The sequence below is a fragment of the Amblyomma mixtum genome, chromosome 3 (assembly GCF_055824585.1).
Source record: "Amblyomma mixtum isolate Tamu chromosome 3, ASM5582458v1, whole genome shotgun sequence".
Lineage (NCBI taxonomy): Eukaryota > Metazoa > Arthropoda > Arachnida > Ixodida > Ixodidae > Amblyomma > Amblyomma mixtum.
The window spans coordinates 359,336,790-359,344,367 of record NC_143014.1 but is presented as its reverse complement, the minus strand read 5'-3'; positions in this window follow the sequence as shown (position 1 = coordinate 359,344,367).

Sequence of the window (7,578 nt, the reverse complement as noted above, 5' to 3'; positions counted from 1 at the left end):
CTGTGGGCCAACTGAAACTAAATACGGTTGCGGTTCCGGCTTCACCGCTTCAGAAAAAGTGCCCGTCTCTTCGAAGATGAATCGCTTCCTAGATTATGGGTAGGATATGTTCTCTTTTGTCTTCAAGCTAATAATTTATTTTACTGTCTTCCAAATACGGCACGACCTGGAGTGCGCGCCATGTGCGCCAGTGCAGGTGGTGTCTTTTCAGAGCCATCTACCGAGGAGCAGAAGAGTGGCGCCCGCCTCGTTTCCGAAGTGGAGAAGCCGCACAGAACCATCAACAGTGTCGACGTATACGGTGGCTGCGGGGGTCCGTCCTTCGGTCTAGCCAAAGCTTGCTTAGCAAGCCCCGTGCTCGCAGTCAGCGACAACGAGCACCATTTGACCACTTTAAGCAAGAACTTCCCCGATGTGCCGACGTCTCACGCCTGTCCGTGAAAAGTGCTCAAGCAGCTCCACGCTGGCGGGATGACCGACATTCTCGGAGACATCGAGAAAGAAGATGGGAGCCCGTCCTTCGAATCTCACAAGAGCTGCCGATTTTTGCAGGGTTGTGACAAACAGGGGCTCAGGAATTCTCAACTAGTGACTTTTCTCGGATTATGTGCCTTCTTTGACCCTTCGTACGTCGTCCTCGTTGCCGAGAGGTGCTCCGTCCGGCACCATAACGGCGACGGCCTTGCCTTGGCTCTCAAGTGCCTTCTGGACCTTGGTTATCAAACTTCTTGCAGCATGCTGCAGGGTGGCTGCTACGGTATGCCGCAGAGACACCGGCGCCTCGTCATCTTTGGGGCCAAGCGCGGCCGAGCAAAACTGCCAGCTTTTCCTTTGCCGACTCACACTTTCGAAGTGCCCGAGTGCCACCTATCATTTGCCGTGGACGGTCGCGCCTACAGCAGTCCTCTGAACTTGACCTCTGCGGCGCCGTACCAGAGGACCACCTTAAGGGATGCGATTGCCGACCTCAGTGATCCTGAGGCAAAGTTTGACAGAGGTCCGTCAGACTTCATTCGTTGTCACCAGCGGATATGCCCGATCGACTACGACTGCTACAAAAAGATGACGCCGTTGTCCCAGGCTAGTATCGCCGCCATCCCCAAGGTCGCTGGGTCGGACTGGCGCGACCTTCCCAACCGGGAGGTTGAGCTGAGCGACGGCACCCCCGCGTATCGCCTCATCTACAAGCACCGCTGCTCACCGTTTATAAAGCTTTTTTAGTTTCGAAACTTCTCCTCCCGAAGCGGCCGCGTTTTGCGCCCGGCCACTGAGATGGCGCTGCAGTCGAAGTTTGCGCCACGCTCGACGCTAGCTAGCCACGCCGCGGTGCAGCAACGTTTCTGAGGCTCCGTGTGTCGTGCTCATTTGTGTCGCGTTCTTTTGTTATCAAGTGATCCTTTCGTTATGAGTTGAGTGTTTGTGCACTACGCTTCAGCAGCTTTCGGTGTGTGGTCGGGTGAGGACGCTCATGGTGTGGACCCAACCTGCAAGTAGCGTGGGCTGCCGAATGTTCTCGAGCGCCAAGTTTTAGATTTTTTCGCTGTCAGAGGGTAGGTGGTGCGCGTCATTTATGGTCTTTAGAGTGTGCTACGACTCTCAACCAAATGCCAACGTGTTTCGTGCCGGGATGTACCAGCGGGTACCGGCGCAACACGGAGAAAAGGCACTTCTTTTCTCCGCCAACCAATCCAAATCTCCTTGCAAAATGGTCGAGAGCGATACCCCGTGCAGACAAGGTGTTGGGGAAAACATGCAAAGTGTGCGACGCCCATTTCCATGAAGGGGATATTCTGAAGTCATATAAGCATGTAATCAACGCATAAGTGATTGAAATCGAGCGCGGTGTATGGTCTCTAAGGAGTGATGCAATTCCTACCATATTTCCTAATCTCCCGCTGTACTTCTCGAATCGTAAACGGCGAAAATCTCCGAAAAAGAGAGCAATCGTCTCAAGAGACGCAGTGGCAACGCAGAGCGACGCTGCAGAAGATATCGATATCGAGCGAGAGCAACCAGAGCCCGTGCAAGACAGCTGCTTGCATGTTAATGAGCTGGTGGAGAAGAGTGCTTCTTTGAGGTTACCTCGTCAGTGCAGATCGGCAGCTCTTGGAGATGAAAATGGGCGCCGATCACAGATTGTTTTTTACACGGCAGGATTGGAGGCAGATGTATATACAGTACTCAAGAGTGTCGTAGTTCGCGAAGACATGAGTTATGTTGTATCTGCCCGCGGAAAACTGGTGCCGACGCTGCCCATGGATTTGGCAATCACTTCGTTAGCAGACGTAAAGGCAATTGTGCAGGTTGTACAAACTATGCAATCCTGTCATGGTTGCACCTCTAGCAGGGGAGGAACTGTATACCACAAGCAGTGCAGAGTTCTTACTGAGGCAGAAAAAGGAGTCTGTATAAAGTGTGCGAAAATGACGAAGGACCACAAAAGAAGAAGTGGGCTGAAACCCAAGAAAAAGGTGTGCCTTGCAGCACCTGTTTTGAGGAAGAGGCTCATTCGTGCCGCTGCAGCTCGGGAGAAAATGAAGAAAGAAATTAGCGAACTCAGTGAAAAACTGAAGAAAGCGTTTCAACAAGTCTAGGTGAAGTGACACAGGACCTGTCAGAAGCACAAAAGATGGTCATACAGACAGCCGTCATGCAACAAGCGGCCAAGTCGCCACGTGGGCACCGGTACAGTACAGACTGGCTTATGATCTGTCTGCTTCTGAGGCTGACAAGCCCAAAGTGTTACAGAACTCTATCTGACATGAAGATTTTGCCCCTGCCAAGTGCCAACCGCCTTGTACAGCTACTGAAAGGTCTTCCATGTGGCTACGGCTTAAACAAATTTGCCCTTGGTAGCATAAAACTGCATATGGCTGGCAAGCCAGAACATTACACATATGGTGGTCTAATCATCCATGAAGTGAAACACAGGGAAGGAACCGAGTTTAACAGGTCGTCCTACAAATATGATGGCTTTGTAGATTACGGGGATATTACTAAAGTTGGCACAGACCAGCTGGTAGACCATGCACTGGTTGTTATGTTCAACCTAATGTTTGCGTCATGGGTCCAACCCATAGCAACTTTTGCAGCTAAGGGTGCAGCGCCAGGATGGGTCTTGGCAAAGGTGGTAATGAGCTCAGTGCTACAATTGCATGAACATGGTGCTCGCGTACTGGCAGTGATAAGCGATGGTGCCGGAAATAACAAATCGACGTGGACACACCTCGGCATCAGTGGAAAGGTGGAGCACCCACAGTGCAAGATTGAACATCCCTGCCTTCCAGAGGGAACATTCCTCCACTTCATTTGTGACGTGCCACATATCGTGAAATAGCCGCCGCGGTGGCTCAGTAGCTATGGTGCTCGGCTGCTGTCCCGAAAGACGCGGGTTCGATCCCGGCCGCGGCGGTTGAATTTCTTTGGAGGAGAAATTCGAGGCCCGTGTACTGTGCGATGTCAGTGCACGTTAAAGAACCCCAGGTGGTCGAAATTTCCGTAGCCCTCCACTACGGCGTCTCTCATAGCCTTAGTCGCTTTGGGACGTTAAACCCCATAAACCAACCAACCAACATATCGTGAAATGCATCCGGATCATATGATGAAGCACAAATATGGTCAGGCAAGTTAAATAAATCCTTGGATATGCATGTCTCTTGAGTGATGACGCTGTGTAACAGAGACTTGTTCACCTATGTTTAATTCCTGCACATAACTAAATGGTGTACAATAATTTGTTGCAGGTAGGTGAATACCAAGCAAATTTCCAGCACTATGAACGTCTTTTTGAGGCGGAAAAAAAGGCCGCTCTAAAAGTGGTTCCTAAGTTGACTGAGCACCATGTCAAGCCACAGAAGCTCCAGACCATGAACGTTCGTCTGGCGACTCAGGTAAAGTTGTCCATTCAGTCATTGTAAACATTGTAAGCAGTTGGTGCCATAAAACTGCATGCTTATACATTACATCTGTGCTTGTCAGCGTCCAGGCATTTTCAAAACTAATTTGCCATCATGTTTTTCCAAGGTTTACAAATTTCTTTTACTCTTTTTCGCTTGCAGCTCTTCAGCCGAAGTGTGTCGATTGACCTGAAGGTCTACAGACAAATGATGGTACCTGGCTTCGCCGGCAGTTTTGGAACGGAACAGTTCACGATGCTACTAAATGACCTCTTTGACATTCTGAACTCCAAGGTTCCTGCAGCTGGAATACGAAAGGGATCTCCCCCGTGCTGGTCTGAACGCCCCGTGCTGGTCTCCGGTGTGTTCAACCGCCTCGATGCATCTTTATGGCACCCCGACGGCTTCTGCCGTGACTTTGGCCACATGCAGACTGACCTGATTGACTGCCGCACAGGCCGGATTCTTCGAGACCAGCCGATGCGGGTATTTTGGGAAGGCTTTGAAAGCTTGCACAAACGCATGAAGGACAGAGATGGAGAGTACATGATACTCAAGTTGAAGGACTGGCCACCTAGCGATGTCTTCAGTGATGTCCTCCCAAGCAGGTTTGCTGATATCATGAAAGCTCTGCATGTTCAGCAGTGGTTGCAGGTGCACATAATGCTCAGAGATTTTATGCAAAGAAATGCACTTCATGAGCTGAAAAGTCCTTGAGTGAGATTTTTATTACGGTGTTCTAGATGTGCTGCAGAAGACACACATATAAAGAGGAGTTCTGTTCACTGTAGCTTTACTACTAGTGCACACTTGAAAGGTGTATATATTTAGCACGTGCATGAGTTGCTTACTAATTGTTTTCGTACCTGCACTCGGGAGCAAATTTATCCTTGTCAACCAAAACTTCCGCACCAATACCATACCGGCATAGCAAAAGACGCAATTAATTACTTTTTACTCAATCAGATGTGACACACGTCAGTAGTGTAAAATGTCGACGCACAGATCAGTCGCAAAAGATCAGCTAGGATGAAATGCGCCGTTGTGATCCGATGCCAGCACCAGGAGCGTACGACGAACAGAGACCCCGCCGACGCTACGTTGTTCAAGCGCTTAGTAAAAGAAAGGTATCTAAAAAAACCGCGCAGCTCACCGCTACACTCCTACACCTCCCTCCCCGCAAACACGCACCTAGACACAGAGCGGCGCACAGGTGCGGTGAACCTTTTCTGACGCCAGGCCGAGAAAGACGACATTGCGCGCCGTTTATAACGCAGCGCACCGTCCGCCTCCGGCTACCGTACACAGGCCGTGTGGCCTTCGAAACGCAGCTCAGCAACGCCGAGAGCGGCTTCACGTTTCGGTGCTGTTTGGTGAGGTGCAAAAGTTCGCTGATAAAAACATTCAACGCTTCTTCCCGTGTCGAAGCGCGGTTCCGGAGTGCCACCTTTTCGCGAGATTCATTTCAATGCATCGATCGCTCCGCGTAACGACACCAAGTTTGACGAACAAAATATCAAATGAGCGGTTATTCGCCGCATTTAAAAACAATCCTAGATGCGTGCGTAACGTCACGACGCGAGGCATGTAGACTTTAACACGCAAGGCCGAACACACCGTGCCGAAAGCCCGTCCACCGCCACCGAGAAACACTCGGGCCCCTAGCAACAACGACGCCATACGCCGTTGCTAGTGGCCCGAGTTTTTTTAGCAACAACGACAACGTTGCTAGGGGCCTGACTTTTTAAGCCTAAATTTTGACGTCACTTCCGCCACATTCTCGCCAATGCATTGGGAATACGAAGGGCCTCTCCTGAGTCTTCCTTCCTCCATGTCTCCATGGATCAGAAAAGGTGTTGGTCACTAACTGACTAGGTCTAGGAGGTCCTTTACCGAATACCACAGTATTCAGACATTTGAACTGAACCCTTACTGCGACAGCTGCTAAAGAGTGTTCAGGCTTAACTCCTTGACAATTACACAGGAGTTCGCAACAATGCCAACACCACCCCCCGCCGGTGCCAACATTATCTAAAGATTTTTCACTGTGTTGTTTAACAGTGTTCCTTGAACAGAAACTAAGTGTCATCGGTGCTCCTCTTATAATATGGACATATCATCATAGTGATGTCTCATGCCACGACAGGTCCACTGCATCAATGAAACGGCCACATTTATGCATGACAGTGTGGTTGCAGGATAAATATGAAGAGGAACACAATTCGTACTTATAAACTATGCCTTACGGACTATGCAACGTTCTTACCAGGAGTTGTGATACGGGGTTTTCCTTTGCCGCCACCACAACGGCCGCCAGAAAGGCGGCGGTCCTTCGGCGGCAAAGATGCTGATACGGTTACCGAGACCTCTATATCCTCCACAGAGGAGCTGGCCGTTAATTCGGCGTTGCGATGGCTCGTGGCCTTCGCGCGATACTTTTTTGGTGCAGCAGCTGCATCAGGCTCCGCTCTAGAAGCAGAATCTATTGGAGCAGTCTTTGGCTCCTTTGTAAGGTTGGAAGGGCAGGTCTAGCTGGGTGTTGGTGTTCTGGCCGCCCATCAGCGATGGGGCGATTGCCGATGGTGGCAAAGAAAGGCCTCCGGCGAAAATCACATGATCTTCCCTAGAAAGGACTGTCGACGGGGTTGGGGCATTGATGTCGCACCAGGTCCAGCAGCTCCACCTGTGGGCCAACTGAAAGTGAATACGGTTGCGGTTCCGGCTTCACCGCTTCAGAAAAAGTGCCCGTCTCTTCGAAGATGAATCGCTTCCTAGATTATGGGTAGGATATGTTCTCTTTTGTCTTCAAGCTAATAATTTATTTTACTGTCTTCCAAATACGGCACGACCTGGAGTGCGCGCCATGTGCGCCAGTGCAGGTGGTGTCTTTTGAGAGCCATCTACCGAGGAGCAGAAGATTGGCGCCCGCCTCGTTTCCGAAGTGGAGAAGCCGCACAGAACCCTCAACAGTGTCGACGTATACGGTGGCTGCGGGGGTCTGTCCTTCGGTCTAGCCAAAGCTTGCTTAGCAAGCCCCGTGCTCGCAGTCAGCGACAACGAGCACCATTTGACCACTTTAAGCAAGAACTTCCCCGATGTGTCGACGTCTCACGCCTGTCCGTCAAAAGTGCTCAAGCAGTTCCGCGCTGGCGGGATGACCGACATTCTTGGAGGCATCGAGAAAGAAGATGGGAGCCCGTCCTTCGAATCTCACAAGAGCTGCCGATTTTTGCAAGGTTGTGACAAACAGGGGCTCAGGAATTCTCAACTAGTGACTTTTCTCGGATTCTGTGCCTTCTTTGACCCTTCGTACGTCGTCCTCTTTGCCGACAGGTGCTCCGTCCGGCACCATAACGGCGACGGCCTTGCCTTGGCTCTCAAGTGCCTTCTGGACCTTGGTTATCAAACTTCTTGCAGCATGCTGCAGGATGGCTGCTACGGTATGCCGCAGAGACACCGGCGCCTCGTCACCTTTGGGGCCAAGCGCGGCCGAGCAAAACTGCCAGCTTTTCCTTTGCCGACTCACACTTTCGAAGTGCCCGAGTGCCACCTATCATTTGCCGTAGACGGTCGCGCCTACAGCAGTCCTCTGAACTTGACCTCTGCGGCGCCGTACCAGAGGACCACCTTAAGGGATGCGATTGCCGACCTCAGTGATCCTGAGGCAAAGTTTGACAAAGGT